General features: G+C 38.5%; 1 protein-coding gene across 2 annotated transcripts in view; it reads right to left on the bottom strand.

Annotated features, from left to right (window-relative positions):
* Positions 1 to 17,122, bottom strand: part of AOPEP (aminopeptidase O (putative)) — a 359,010-nt gene that overhangs the window by 214,787 nt on the left and 127,101 nt on the right. The window lies entirely within an intron of this gene.

The raw sequence follows: 17,122 nt of genomic DNA on the forward strand, positions 1-17,122 counted from the left end.
GGAGTTTTTATAAGAATAATTTGCAAATATGTTTTGTCTATCTCTAGGCTATTATTTATCAAACCCAATGGGAATCTGACCCACATGCCAACCACCAGTTCTAGGCAAATTAAAAACAAGATTCCTCACAATGTTTAAAGGATAAACTAAGACACAGTATTAAAACATCATTATTTTAGGGCTTCCCTGGTGGCGCAGTGGTTGAGAGTCTGCCTGCCGATGCAGGGGACACGGGTTCGTGCCCCGGTCCGGGAAGATCCTACATGCCGCGGAGCAGCTGGGCCCGTGAGCCATGGCCGCTGAGCCTGCGCGTCCGGAGCCTGGGCTCCGCAACGGGAGAGGCCACAACAGTGAGAGGCCCGTGTACCGCAAAAAAAAAACAAAAAAAAAATTATTTTAAATAAGTTCATATCAGCAAAAGGGATGATATGGTTTATAGCATTTAGTTAATGTGTGTGACATGTCTATAATAACAAGTTATTTTGTTATTATACATATAATGAGAAATAGGTTGAGCTGTCTTCTAGGTAGCTTCTTTTCTTATTTTTTATTTCTGCTAAAATAGAATCCTTACATGTAAAGATTGTCAGAAAGGGCCACAAGTGTTTGATGGCTCTGTTGTATATATTTGGATGTTCACATTCAGCATAGTCCTAGAAATCATGGGATGATTTCTCACCAAGGACTTCTTTTGGTGCTGGTAAATATAAATTGATGAGCACATTAGATTCAAGAGCCAGAAGACTGGGCTGAATATTCCAAGAGGATTAAAGCAACAAACAGATGCTTACGCTACTTTTTGGTTGTATTTGGCAAGCATGTTGCAGCATTTGGATGTGGTTTTAAAACATAACCTATACTATACCATCAGTTCTTTCTCTGACTAATGACTGAACATCCATTCATTCAGCAAATATCTATTGAGCTACTGCAGACATTGCTAGGCACTAGGGATACAGTAAGAAACAAGACTGGGTCTCTGTCCTCACAGACCCACAAGATAACAGGATTTCTCATACTTAAACGTTAAATATCTTAATGTTCAGGTCCAAAATAGTACACCACTTGAAAAAGCTACCTAAATAATAGAAATGGCTTTTATAGATACTAATCAGAATCACAAAGATATGTTTTTAACTCATACTGCATTCTAAAATCTTCTCCTCCTCTATGCTATTTGCTGCCCATTTTCTTCATATTGCAAGAAATTGACACACTTTTCACTATTTCTTTCAACTACAATCAGGATGAAGAGGCACAGTACAGATCACCCACTGTTCTCTGAGAATAAAATAATGTTATTCACATTCTAGTGCAATTTATTTTATTCATGTAGCAATGTCCTTTCTCCTTCTTTACCTATCACTACTGATTCCAACTTACCTTTTTCATTCCCCTTCATGGCACACAATATAATCATTGACCAAAACAAAACAAAACATTCTTCTCTATGACAAGGGTTTTCACTGAACAGAAACTCATCAAGCAATTCTCTTTCTTGTAAGTACTGCACATAGGTCAAGAGTTGACTCATAATCTGCACATCACTGGTTTTGCCCAAATGTAAAGTAAAAGATCTGCTGGCATATACTATTATATGACACTAACTGCTTTTCCATACTTATATCATGGATATTATGCAGTATCCACTTGATAAAAGCGTTTTGCCAAATACCCTATTCTGCTTTCTCTGAGAAATACACTTGTCATTAACTTTGGAGACAATCTTAATGCGCTTCTCAACGTGGTGCAATTTGTGCCTGGTTTTCTCTATGTGGAGTATAGCACTGAGTAGTGTCTCAGTCATTTTGATGTCTCTGATTTCATTATAGAATTCAACAATCTCATTCTGAAAATCACTATTTTGGATATGTTCTGGAAAAACTTAATGGATTTACCTCTGTTGTGTTAAAAGTAACAGAGAAGCTTCAGTGACTTCATGGCACTCTTTGAGAAAAGGGGACTGTGAAATGTTGTTGAATGGACTACTGGCTCAATAAAATCTAACTTCAGATATTCATCAGTATCCTTTCTTCCTTTGCTGGCTGCTTATGTCGAATCATGCTACTCAAGTAGTCATTTGTCCCATCAGCTTGCAAATACACATTCTATCTTTGTACTGGTACCCTGCTCACTATTTACAGTTCTAACAGTATTATGAGTGCTAGTATTTACCTGACTCATTCCATTCTTTTGCCCTTCACCATTGAGGCTTTTTTTAAAATTGGTGTATAATAACTGTAAAAAAATGAAAATTTATGGGAACAGTAATGGCAGATAATGTAAAGCTATGTCGCTAAGATGAACTTCACTTAGCTGAACAACAAATAGCCAAGACAAAGTGAATGACAGTCTTTCTAGCACATACACAATCTTTGAGTATAAAGATTATTAGGAATAGGATTACTGTGAAAACAATAATGTTAATGTTATTTCCAATCGATAAAAGTGCGTGAATATAATGACTTCATTGATCTCTTCTCTGAAACTGTCAAAGCACCTGTGGATCACCCGACCGGATGGGGTAGGGGGGAATCCATTTGGGCCACACTGAGAAATTGCTCTCAGCTTTCCAGCTTGACTTAGGTTTGTGTAACAATCAGTCATATAATTGTCATGGATTTCAGACTCCACTGTCCACTCAAACTGAACCTCAAGAAGAAGCATTTATCTTCTCCCCTCATTCCTTACCCTATGTCCAATTTCCAGCCAGCCCTCCCGTCACCCCTGGTCTATGCAAGCTTCTCCTCAACCTCACAAGTCAGGAAGCTTGGGATAATCTGTTTGATTTCTAATATAAAAGTAGGGTCAAATTCTACTGCTATTCTTATAAGGCAGTCGTTCTCAATCTCATTAGAATCACTTGGAGAGTTTTAACAAAATTAAAACGGACCATTGCCTAGACTCCACCACAGAGCAATTTAATCAGAATCTCTGGATGGGGTTCAAGTACTTTATGTTTTTAGAAAGCTTCCCCAGTGATTCTAACAGGTAAGCAGGATGAGAATCATTGCCACAAGGTAGTACTGCCATAAGTTATCTCCCATAGTAGTCCCTCAATTATTATGCCCAATGACCCCACTCACCTGCTGAGGTCATTATCTCTCATCAGGGCTACTGTGAAAGGCTCCCTGCTGGATTCTCTGGATCCAGTGGATGTACTGATGCTGGTGCCTTTTACATCTACTGTCAACACAGTTCTCAAAATAGCCTTCATCATCTTTCCCTCTGGCTATGTTATTCTCTCCCTCCAGGACAATGGTCTCAATTGACTGAACTCCGGAATCCACTAAGGCCTTTAAAATACCAACATCCAGGCTGCACCCCACACTAAATAAATCATCACCTCTGGGGATGGGAACCAGGCATGAGTGTTGCTAAAAATCAGCCAAGATTGAGAATCAATACTCTGGGATTGCATTATCTTTCTATGACTACCACATCTAGGTTCATCTAGGTACCACGATTGAGCTGGCTCTGGGCTTCCGGACAGCCATTCTCAGTAAAGAACTTTTTTCACTCAAGAGCTTACAGTCCACGGGCAGAGATGAACTTGAAAACCCAATCTTTAAATCACAGTGATGTAAGTGCCATAACAGAAATATTAAAAATATTTTATAGGACACAGGAGAGAGCAATTAACAACCTATGAGATCGGGGAAGGCTTCTCAGAAGAAATTATACTTGAATGGGATCTTGAGGGTCATCAGGCTGAAAGAGAATGGGGCGTCAGATGTTTTCTTAGAAACATACATTTACCCTTTCAAATATTTTTATTAAATATTTTTATTACTGACACACACTGAAACATAATTTTTCTCTTATGTGTTTTTGATCAGTTAGTACAGTGTTTGCCAATCTTCTTTTTCATCAGTATATTTAGTTGTCACAACCATAGGTACATTGTCATCTTGTATTTTTTTGTGTTTACTTTGTTTATTTAATAGAAAATTTTTTTCTGATTTTTAGTAGGAAAAAAATTTTAAGCAGTTTTAGGTTCAGAGCAACACTGATCAGAAGGTACAGAGATTTCCCACATATGCCCTACCACCACACATGCATGGCCTCCCCCACTATCAACAACCCCTGCGCCACAGTGATACATTTGTTACAATTGATGAACCTACCTAAACACATCATTATTTCCCAAGGTCCATAGTTTACATCAAAGTTCACTCATCCCACTTTGTCCAAACTCACAGAATGTTCAAATTCTCTCAAAGTTGTACATTTTGTGAGTTTAGACAAAGTATATCGACATGTATCTACCAATATAGTATCATACAGAGTAGTTTCACTGCCCTAAAGATCCTCTGTGCTCTGCCTATTCTGGGTATCGGCTACCTCTTTAGGCTGGTGGAAAGATGGCTGCCACATTGCTAGGCATCACATCCAGATGTGATAAGATCAGGGAAAGAAGAGAGGTGTCCCTCCTTATGTGTCTATTTCTCTCAGCGAAGAAATCATTCTCAGAAGCCCTTGGAAAGTTACTCCCTCAGCCAGAATCTTGTCAAATACCCTGGCTTAACCAGATTCTTGGCAAGGGGAAATGGGTCACCATGATCGATTTAGATGAACCAGGATTGACTCATGGAAATGTGGACAGGATTCACCTTCTTTGAGACACATAGGGAGAAGTAAACAACCAAACAAAATCAAGTCTCTTTCAGCAAGGAAGAAAGTGGCACTAGGTTTTCGACAGGCAACAACAGGTCAGTTCAGGTTTACATCATATTAGAAACAGGCTGTAGAGCATAGTGGTGAAGAGCATACACTCGGGAGTCGCAGGCAGTGGGCTCAAATTCCACTGTACCAATTACTGACTGGTTCTGTGGGCTTCAGTTTTCTTCTTTCTGAAAAAGGGATAATTAAATTTCCTAGCTCAGAGTGTTGCTGAGAGGATCTATAGTGCTTCAAATAGACTTGGGCCCATATTAGGGCTTAATAAATGTTACTGGCCATCTCCACAGTCTCAGTCATAGGCTATAATAGCTAACAAGCAGGGACTACATCCATAGGGGAGAAGGGAAACAGAAGCAATCAACATGGAATGCCCTAACTCTTCCACTACCAAATCTACCATCCTACCTGCACCCACCTCCACATGTGCCTCTTCTTCTTTGACAGTGGGAGAATGTTTTGTGTGCCCATCAAAGACTCACTCTACTCTCATTCTAGTCCTCTCTGACTAGTACTGAGTACAGTGTCACGCTCAATTAGGCATTTAATAAGTTCATTTGGTTTTTTGCATATTAATAACTAAAAGGACCATTTCTTATTGCTAGCAAAAAGATGTTACTGACCAAAAGTAATTACAGTTTGAAATACTTCAAAAATATATTGCTCCCCGGAAAATATATTCAGAGAAATACAATAATTATTATTATTTATAATGAACATTTATTGAGCCTTTATATACTATGTGCTGGAGCCTGCTATAAATGTCTTATATGCATTATCTCATTTAATCCTAAAGCTAATCTATGGAGTCAGGTTTATCAGTAAAACATTCTTAAAGCTAACCTTAAACAAAACATAGGTTTATCTTTTTTTTTTAAATAAATTTATTTATTTTATTTATTTATATTTGGCTGCGTTGGGTCTTCGTTGCTGTGCGTGGGCTTTCTCTAGTTGTGGTGAGCGGGGGCTATTCTGTTGTGGTGAGCAGGCTTCTGGTTGCGGTGGTTTCTCTTGTTGCGGAGCACAGGCTCTAGAGTGCAGGCTCAGTAGTTGTGGCACAGGGGTTTAGTTGCTCCACGGCATGTGGGATCTTCCCGGGCCAGGGCTCGAACCCGTGTCCCCCACATTGGCAGGCGGATTCTTAACCACTGTGCCACCAGGGGAGCCCCGAAACATAGGTTTATCTTTAAAGAATAAATGTTTCCACAGTATAATGTCAAATGAAAATTTTAGCAGCCTAATTTCCAGTTCTAAGATATGTTTTCTCCCCTTCCTATGACCTCTACCCCTATTTTAACATTGCTAAAATCAGGATGCATCTTATATTCAGTGTTTATGCTTACTATAATAATGTGTGTGTGGCCCACTGTTATTTACTTGGTGAGGCATTCGCAAAAGGGAGGAAGCTCAGCAGTTCCAGCCATCAGGGAGTCAGGTTCCATGGTTTACTGATTAACCCTCATTAACCAAATATACGCTGCTTAGATGCTCTCTTCCACAAAGGGCCTTAAAATGGGAACTGAATGACTAATTGCAGTATTACATTTCCCCTGGAGCCAGTAGCCAAATAATTCCCACTTTAAATTGTAGAAATTATGTGAAGCAGTTAGGGCCTGAAAGTTAAAGACTAAGTGGTATGCCTCAATCCTGCAGGTGGTTCATAGTCAGGATTTACCGCTTTGCTTCAGTCCAGGGACCAAGTAAGGCACTAGAAATTCAAGGATACTATTTAAATTCTGGATCTATCATTAATTTGCTGGGTGCTACAGGCAGTTACAGAAACACTCTGGGCTCTCATTCTTCATCTGTTAAAGGATATCAACTGTCCCTACAGAATGTCTAAGGATATTAAGAGTAACTAATGAGATTGTTTTGGTTCCACCAGAACTCAAATATTCTCCCACTCATATCTGTTTCCTCTTTTACCACACACGAAGGCCCCAATCTCCCACCCCTTGAATGATTCAACCTATTAAGGAAATCAGCTACTCGCCTGCAGCTAATAACATAGTTCTGCTTCATTACTTCTTGAATGAATTTTATTTTCTCCCAATCTTCTATAAGAATCTATTCAGTCTCAAAAAGGTAGGTGTTAACAAGAAATCAAAAGCATAAAGAACCAAAGAAAGATGTCACCTGGTCCACGGCAACAGCCTCTGACTGTGGCTTCTGTGGGAAACAGAAGCAATCAACATGGAATGCCCTAACTCTTCCACTACCAAATCTACCATCCTACCTGCACCCACCTCCACACGTGCCTCCTCTTCTTTGACAGTGGGAGAATGTTTTGTGTGCCCATCAAAGACTCACTCTACTCTCATTCTAGACCCCCCATCCTTCGCACCACAATGATGCATATGGTTGCTGCCAACATCACCTGTCTTCTCATTCTCTCCTATCTCATCAGTGTCTTCCTCTTTACTCATATCATTCTCATCAATGTACAAACATGCTCTGATAAAGTCTGTCCTTAAAACATCCCCACTTGACATCATATCCTTAGCCAGCAACCTCCCTATTCCTCTGCTCCTTTAGAGTAGGACTCCTTCAAAGAGCTTCCTTACTAGCTTCCTTACTTTCTTGCCCCCCCCCCCCATTCTCTCCTTAACTCACTCCAATTAAGCTTTCTTTCCCACAATGCTGTCACCATTGTTCTCTATAAGGTCACCTCCACTGGACCAAATCCCATAGTCCATTCTCAGGCCATGTATATTTCACTTCCAGTGGCTGACACACTTGGCCACCACATCTCAGTCCCCATACCTCATCTTTTCTTTCTATCTCCTTCCATGATGTGCTTCTTGGTCCCATGACTTTAAATACCACCTGTATCCTAAAGAACCCCTCCAAATTCATATCTCCAACCATGAGCTTCCCTTTGAATTCCAGCTACATTTCCACTTAGACATTTCAAACACAACAAATTTAAAATCAATCCTGATCTTCCCCAACAACCTTATTCTTTCCCTGCCGTTTCCATCTCAATAAAATAGCACCAACATTTTGTTCAGGCCCTAAATCTTGAAGTTGTCCCCAATTCCTCTTTCTCTCACATCTTACATACAATCCACTCTAAAATCTCATCAATTCGATCTTCAAAATATCCCCAATTTGAACTTTTTTTTTTTTTTCCTGTACGCGGGCCACTCACTGTTGTGGTCTCTCCCGTGCGGAGCACAGGCTCCGGACGCGCAGGCTCAGCGGCCATGGCTCACGGGCCCAGCCGCTCCGCGGCATGTGGGATCTTCCCGGACCGGGGCACGAACCCGTGTCCCCTGCATCGGCAGGCGGACTCTCAACCACTGCGCCACCAGGGAAGCCCATGAACACTTCTTACCTCATTCACTGTTACCACCCTAGTCTAAGCTACCATTATCTCTCATATAGATTTCTCTGTTAGCTTTCTAATTTGTATACCTGCTCTGCTCTTACCTGCCCCTATCCCCCAACCCCAAATATCAGGCATGCATCCAGAATCACATTTTCAAGGTATAAATCACTACACAAAACCTTCAGGTGGTTCCCCCATATCACTCAGAATAAAAGACCTAGAAGGCCCTACAAAACTGGATCATCCACAGCTTCTCCAACTCCACTCTCTGTCACTCTTTCCCTTGTTCATTCAACACCAGCTACCTGGCCTTCTTTCAAATTGCTAAGTATATTCCTACCTCAGGGGCTCTGTCTCCCTGGCCTTCTCCCTTGCTTCATTCAGATCTGTGCTCAAATACCACATTATCAGAAAGTTCCACCTGAACTCGCCATAAAAAAATAGCAAGTTTCCTCACTCTCAGTTCCCTTACCCTGCTTTATCCTACAGAGCACTTCCATTACCTGGCTACATATTACGTGTTCATTTGTTTGTTTATGTCTTCCTCAACAGAACTTAAGCTCCATGATGGAATGGACTTTGTCTGTTCTGAGTCCCTGGAATAGTACTTGGCACATAGTAAGTGTTCAATAAACATTTGTTAATTGACAGGTTGAGTAAATGATTAAATTCTTAGGCTTCTTCACTTTTTTCTGAAATGGACACATTTTTATTACCACGTAGACTGGCTCAGGTAACTTACTCCCTGGCCTAAAAGGCTTCGCACCATCCCACCTGAACTCCACTCCCACAGATAGCCCCTACCTGGCTTGCTCTGGCTTCACAGGCAGCCCTCAGAGAAGGTCCATCAGCCCCCTGAGACCATTAGTTCTTCCAGGGCACAGATTTTGGATTTATCTTTCACCCCCAGTGCTAGGGGTTTCTGGCACAAAGTAGCTATTGACTATGTGTTTTGGGATTTAAATAATATGCTAGATATGACTGAGCAACTCCATGGAGAAAAATAAATAGCCCAGATATAGTTAGATGAAGCAATAATTGTACCTAGGTTTACTCAAGAATTATTTTCATAGCATAGATCTTTTCCATAGCATAGGGCCCAACAATCAGATAGTAACAATCGAAAAAAAAAAAATAACACCAAGACATATATAAAAAGACAGGAAGGTGTGTTGAAGGGAAACAAAAAGCCAAGTGCAAACAGTATAGCTCAGGCTATAAGAGAAAAATCTATGAGACAGTATAATCTTTTCCTTTCTGAAGAGTAATAGAGTGTTCAAGAGCCATAATCATTACAGTAATACCTGACAAGACAAAAAAGAGAGTCCTGGTCAAATTGAATGTTTTATCCGTAAGTTCCATTAAAGAAACTTGGTTCAAAGGTTCATGGGCATTCTATGCCCAGTACCCAACCTACCCAGTAGGCTAAAGGAGCAAGAATGATGATAATATAAACTAGACATTCATTCACTGGTTGAGCCTCTTCTAAATGCCAGAATGTGCCAGGCACTGAGAACATAAGTACGAATAAGACACAGTAGACCACGAGGTCCTTGAGAACTGAGGCTAAGAGAAGGAGGCATGGACACAGACCATCGTAACAGAGTACAAAAAGTGTAATAATAAAAACACATGGAAGGTACAATGGGAAAGAAGAAGGCTAAAATGAACTCACTCTGGAGGATCAGAGATGGATCATCAAGGATGAAAGTCCTGAAATGGGTTTTCTAGGATGAGTAGAAGCTTGTCAGACAGCAAGGGAGGGGCGTGGGGAAACAGGGAGGGCAAGTTAGGCAAAGGAACAAGATGTGAAAAGGTGCAGAGGCACAAAAACCTCAAATTGTGAAGGAATCTGGACAGAGTTCTGTGTTGAGACATGGGCAGAGGCAGGCAGGGAAGGACCTCGTGTATGATGCCAAGGGGATAAGCAGCCAATTCGAGTTACTTTTCAGGCGGGTTGGATAACCAGGTTTGCATTTTAGAAGGATGATTCTGACAGCAGTGCAGAGAATGGATTTGAGGGGAGCAGGCCCAGAGGCACGAGTGCCCAAGAGAAGGCTTCCTCAAAAGCTCAAGTGAGATGATAGGGGCTCTATCAGGAAGCACCTGCAGAAGGGAGAGAAGGTGGTCGATTTCATAGGTACTTTGGAGGAAAAACAGGTAGTGCTTGGTGACTGGTAGATGTAGCGAATGTGAGGTCAGCAAGAGTTCAGGCTAACTTGAAGGTTTGCGTCTTAAGTCACTGAATGGATGTCCCACTACCCAAGAATGAAGAGGGGAAGAGGGGAGGGAGGAAGATGAGAGCTGTTAAAGAGATGGCTGTGTCTGCCTGCTCAACTCTGCCCGGGCGCGGCAGCGGGGCCTCCATTACACTCAGCTTGTTCTCCAGAGCTTCCAGAGCTGGCCTGAGGAGAAAATAGGTGCGAGTTCCCTGGACTCTGGCCTCTCTGAAGAGATGTGGTGTCACAGGGCTGGGGACACTGCTTCCCTGGCATTGTGCCCTCACACTTGTTGCACCATACGAAGGCCACATTAAATAAAGCAGAGGTGACACGGTCAACCCCGTCTGCTGACAGAAACTGAAAAACCACAGGACTTGGCATCCTATAGCCTTCAAACAATACCGTAAGTTTATTGGCACATGAATAAGCTTTTGGAGGGTGAGCATGGAATTTTTGGAGACTTCAACGTTTTCTTCTGTTTGTTCCTTCTTATGTATTATTACTTCCATGTAAGATAAACATTCCAGTTATAGTCTGAAAATATTTTTGAATTTTATTCACTTTTGGTAAATAAAAATGGATTAATAAGTGTTTATTTTCTGAACTATCACTACCATAATCAATTTCAATAAGCTTTTATTAGTATCATTATAATACAGACTACAAGAAAAAATGAAAGTACCATAAAGTCCTTTGAGAAAAACTCTTGGTTCATGCAGGATAACCAAATGTTAACTAAAAGAATATAGGTCCAGCGGAGTTCTGGTTTCAAGTTGTATGGAATAAGCCCACTTCACCCTCTCTCTCCCAATGAATGCAAATCTGAAACATCGACAGAATGCATGGAACAACTATTGGAAGACTCTGAAAAATAAATTGTAGCAGGAGATTTGTACATGAAGACCAGAATTCAAAATACTATTGAACCAGTGGTGAAATCCCCATTTTTCCTACAGCATTCCCCAGAGGAAACTCAAAAGCAATCTGAAAACCAATGAAAAGCACCAAGGCAAGGACAGATAGCCCTCCAGGAGAAATCCTCTAATTCAAAGGGGGAATAGGATGGAGAGGAAGAACACTTAAAGCTCAGAGGGAGGGCAGGGGAGACACATGGAAAGAAATCCCCTACTTCCTCTTCTTTTTTCTTTCTTTCTCCCTTCCTCCCTCCCTTCCTTCCTTCCTTCCTCCCTCCCTCCCTTTTTCCCTTTCTCTCTTTCTTTTCTTTCTTTCTTTTCTTTCTTTTCTTTCTTTCTTTCTTTCTTCCTTTCTCCCTTCCTTCCTTTCTTTCTTTTTCTCTCTCTCTCTCTCTCTCTCTTTTTCTTTCTTTCTTTCTTTCTTTCCTCTCTCTCTCTCTCTTTCTTTTCTGCATGTGGGATCTTACTTCCCCAACCAGGGATAGAACACACGCCTCCTACAGGGAAACATGGAGTCTTAACCATTGGACCGCCAGGGAAGTCCCATTCCTCTTCTTTTCTTTCCTCTCTTTGCTCACATCCTACCCCCAGGCAATCTTGAGTGGCTGTGGTGACTGGAAGTAGAGACTTTGGGGTGGAAAACACCTAAAACTGAGGGTGGGAACCTTCCTTTACTTTTGGAGAAGCTGTGATCCCAAGAGGCTGGGGAAAACACCTATTGCTTTTTTTTTTCTTTTCTTTTCCTATGTCTATACTCTTGCTGCTTGGCCCTGAACAAGGGCAGAGTTGTGGGCAGTATGTGAAAGAGGAGGGTAACTAAAGCCCCAGCTTTTTGGCCAGAGCACCAAAAAAAGGAGGCCCAGGTAACCAGACAGTACTAAAGAGAATGCAGAGAGAGAGGGGCTCAGGACCCCACAACATTGTTTATAAATTCCTAAGCTTACTCTCAAGCTGTGCAAGTAGGGATCTGATCATAAAAGGCATACCAAAGACATTGAGAGCTGCACTAAGGGAAAGACCATCTCCCAGTGCCCACTGGGTGGTACACATGAGGGACAGGTCCAAACAGCACTGCACAGACTTTTACAACAGAGCAGACGTTGAAACCATAACCTTACAGAAGGCTGGTCAGAACCTCTTGTCTAAACCCAATTGTATCAACTACCTGCTCTTAAAAAAAGAAATCAACATAATCCATAGGTTTAAACAAGACCCAAAATTTCATAATATTCAAAATGTCCAAGATACAATCCAAAATTACTTTGCATATGAAGAATCAAGAAAATTTCAATTACGTGGGAAAAGACAGTCAATGTGGAGATGACAGAGATGTTGAAATTACCCAACAAATACTATAACATAGTAATTGTAAAAATGCTCAGCAAAGTGAGGCTGAACACACTTGAAATGAATAAAAAAAATAGAAAGTCTCAGCAAAGAAACAGAAGTCATATGTAGCATTACTTACTATAGCTAAATTATAGAAACAATCTAAGTGTCCATCAATGACCGAATGGATAAAGAAATGTGATACACACACACTCACACACACCACAATGGAATATTATTCAGCCATAAAAAAGAAGGAAATGCTGCCATTTGTGACAACATGGATGGACCTTGACGTCATTATGCTAAGTCAGACACAGAAAGACAAAAATACAAACAACTTATGATCTCACTTATATATGGAATCTTAAAATAAAATCTCATAGATACAGAGAATAGATTGGAAGTTGCCAGAGGTGGGGGGTGAAGAAGGTCGAAAGGTACAAACTTCCAGTTATAAAAGAACTAAATCCTAGGATGTAAGGTTCAGCATGGTGACTATAGGTGATAATACTGTATAGTGCATTTGAAAGCTGCTAAGAGAGATCTTAAAAATTCTCATCACAAGAAAAAATTATAACTATGTGCAGTGACGGATGTTAACTAGGCTTATTGTGGTGATAATTTCACAATATATACAGATAACTAATCATTATGTTGTACACCTGAAACTAATACAATGTTACATGTCAATCATATCCCAATTTAAAAAAAGAAAGAAAGAAAAGATATAAAGCAGAGCCAAATGAAAATTTTAAAACTGAAAAATATAGTAACCAATATTTTAAAAAGCCACTTCATTGAATAGGCTCTATAGCAGATTAGAAGTGACAGAGAAAAGAGTCAGTAAACTTGAAGATATAGTGATAGAATACAAGCTGAATAACAGAGAGAAAAAAAAATTTTTTTAATGCTCAAAGCCTCAGGGACCTGCAGCCACTAAAAGGGCTAATATTTGTTTCATTAAAGTCCCATAGAGGAATATTACTTAGCCATGAAAAGAATGAAATATTTCCATTTGCGGCAACTTGGATGGATCTAAAGAATATTATGCTTAGTGAAATAAGTCAGACAGAGAAAAACAAATACTATATAATATCACTTATAGGTGGAATCTAAAAAATAATACAAATGAATCTATATACAAAACAGAAACAGACTCATAGACATAGAAAACATATGGAAAATTAGGAGTATGGAATTAACATATACAAACTACTATACATAAAATAGATAAGCAATAAGGATTTACTGTATAGCACAAGTAATTATATTCAGCATCTTGTAATAACCTATAATGGAATATAATCTGAAAGGAAGACCTTGATCACTATGCTGTACACCTGAAACTAACATAACATTATAAATCAATTGTACTTCAATTAAAAAAAAATCCAGAGAGAAGAGAAAAACTGCAGTATAGAAAAAAAATTTGAGGATATAACATCTGACAACTACACAAATTTGGCAAAAGACATAAACTTACAGATTTAAAAAGATGAGCGAAGCTTAAACAAAATAGAAATCAATTCCAAGACAAATCATAACCAAACTGCTGAAAACTAAGGACAAAGAAAAAAAATCTCGAAAGCAGCCAGAGAAATCACTTATAAGAGAACCTGTGTAATTCTCATCAGAAACTATGGAGGCCAGAAGAAAGTAACAACATTTTAAAAGTGTCAAAAGAAAAGAACTATCTACCCAGAATTCTATGTCAAAATATCCTTCAAGAATGAAGGTGAAATGACATTCTCAAATGAAGGTAAATTAAGATAATTTCTTGTCAGCATATCTGCTCTAAAACAATTGCTTAAGGAAGTTCTTCAAACACAAGAAAAATAAATCTAGAAAAGAAAAAAAAAAAACTTGGAACATTGGGAATGAAGGAAAGCAAGAGAAAGGGTAAATATCTGTGTACATATAATAGACTAATCTTCTCTCACTGAACTCTTTAAAATTGCTTAACAATTGAAAGTAAATATAATATTGTATGATGAGATTAAAAACCTTAAAAAAAAGAATTAATATCACAAAAGATGTGGTCTCTGAAAATAGCAGAATTAACTGGAAATCAATAATAGAAAGATAGGGACTTCCCTGGAGGCCCAGTGGTTAAAACTTCGTGCTTCAAACACAGGGGGTGCGGGTTTGATCTCTGGCTGGGGAACTAGAATCCCACGTGTCACATGGCATGGCCAAAAGAATAATAATAAAAATAATAGAAAGATAATAGGAGAATTTGTAGACAACTGGAAATCAAATAGCACACTTCTTAACAGCCCATTGGTCAAAGAGAAAATCTAAAAGGAAATTAGAAAATATTGACTTGAACAAAAATGAAAAAATATCAAGACGTGGAATACAGCTAAAACAGTACTAAAGGAAAATTTATGCTATTAAATGTTTAGGTAAAAAAGAAGAGAGGTCTCAAATCAATAAGCTGAGCTTCTACCTTAAGAAACTGGAAAAAAAAAAGAAGAGTAAAATAAATTCACAGCAAGCAGAGGCAGGAAATAATAAAAATAAGAGCAGAAACCTATTAAATTGTCAATAGAAAAAGCAAAAAACAACAGAGAAAACTCAAAGATGCCAAAAGTTGGTTTTACAGAAGATCAATAAAAGTGATAAATCTCTAGCCAGATGACAAAGAAACAAAGAAAAGAAGCAAATTACCAATATCAGGAATGAAATTATATCTACAGAGTCTGAAGATATTAAAAGGATAACAAGGGGATACTATAAACAACTCTATGTACACAAATTTGACAACTTAGATAAAAGAAAACAATTGCATGAAAACTACAAACTACCAAAACTCTGCCAAGATGAAACAGATAACCTTAATAGTACTACAACTTTAATGAAATTGAATTTGTAGTTAGAAACCTTCTGATAAGGAAATTCTCCAGGCCCAGATAGTTTCACTGGTGATTTCTACCAAACATTTAAAGAATAAACAACACCAATTCTATACAATCTCTTCCAGAAAAAGAAGAGGAGGTAATACTTGCCAACTCAGTTTATGAAGCCAGAATTACCCTGACATCAAAACTAATCAGAGAGTATAAAAAAAGAAAAATGTAGGTCAGTATCCCTCATGAACATAGATGCAAAAATCCTCAACAAAATATTAGAATATTGCATCCAGCAATATATAAAAAGAATAACACACCACAACCAAGTGTGGTTTATCTGGAAATGCAAAGCTGGGTCAATATTTGAAAATTAATCAATGTAATCCATCATATTGACAGTCTAAAGAAGAAAACCCACATAATTATACCAATCAATACAGAACAAGCATCTGACAAAGTTCAACATCCATTCATGTTAAAATCTCTCAGCAAACTAGGAATAAAAGAGAGTGTATTCAACCTGGAAAAGACATGTACAAAAAGCTACAGCTAACATCATATTTAATGGTGAAAGACTGAATGCTTTTTCCTTAAGGCAAGGATATGTACTTTTACCACTCCTTTTCAACATCATACTGGAAGTCCTAAGAGTGCAACAAGGCAAGAAAAAGAAAGAAAAGTTATACAATTTAGAAAAGAGGAAATAAAACTATTCCATTTGTTGACTTCTAGAACTAAGAAATGAGAAGTAAGATCACAACATAGAAGGTCAACCCACAAAAATGAATCATATGGCTATATACTAGCTATGAAAATTGGAAACCAAAGAATACCAGTTATATAGTAACTTCAAAACAGTAAACACTTAGGTCTTGATCTAGTAAGACTGTATAGGGTCTTTATATTGTAAACTACAAAACGCTGCTGAAAGAAATCAAAGACCTAAACAAATGGAGAGACATACTATGTTCATGAACTGGAAGACTCAAAGTAAAGACTCAGTAAATATCAACGCTTTCCATATTTACCTCTAGATTTAAGGAAAATCTAATCCAACTCCCAGCATAATATTTTTGTAGATATAGACAAATTAATTCTAAAATTTATATGACCTAGCCAAACAATTTTTTCAATGAGGAAAGCTGGAGGAATTACAATACTTAATTTTAAGAATTATTATAAATCTTCAGTAATCAAGACAGGTACACTATTGGAGAAGAGAGAAAACACAGAAATCAATGGAAAAGATTAGAAAGTCCAGAAATAAACCCACACAAAAATGGTCAGAAATTTTTTGCAAAGGCAATTCAATGGAGAAAGAGTAGTATTTCAACAAATGATGTTAAAACATCATTGGCCATACGAAGACAAAAAAATGAATGTTGACTTAAACTTCACACCTTATCAAAAAGTTATCTCAAATTAATCGTAGACCAAAATACAAAGCATAAAATTATAACATTTTTAAAAAATGTAGACAATCTCCAAGACATGGAAAGAATTCCTAGACATAACACCAAATACAAAATCTATAAAAGAAAAGACTGATAAATTGGACTCCATAAAAATGAAAATAGTTTGTTTTGTAAAAGATACTGTTAAGGGAATAAAAAGACAAACTACAGATTGGGAGAAAATATTTGCAAATCACATATCTGACAAAGGACTTGTATCCAAAATAAATAACAAACTTTCAAAACTCATTGTTAAGAAGACAAATAACCCAATTAATAATAGGCAAAATGGACTTCCCTGGTGGCACAGTGGTTAAGAGCCCGCCTGCCAATGCAG

Source organism: Stenella coeruleoalba, assembly GCF_951394435.1.
Source record: "Stenella coeruleoalba genome assembly, chromosome: 7".
NCBI classification, from domain to species: Eukaryota; Metazoa; Chordata; class Mammalia; order Artiodactyla; family Delphinidae; genus Stenella; species Stenella coeruleoalba.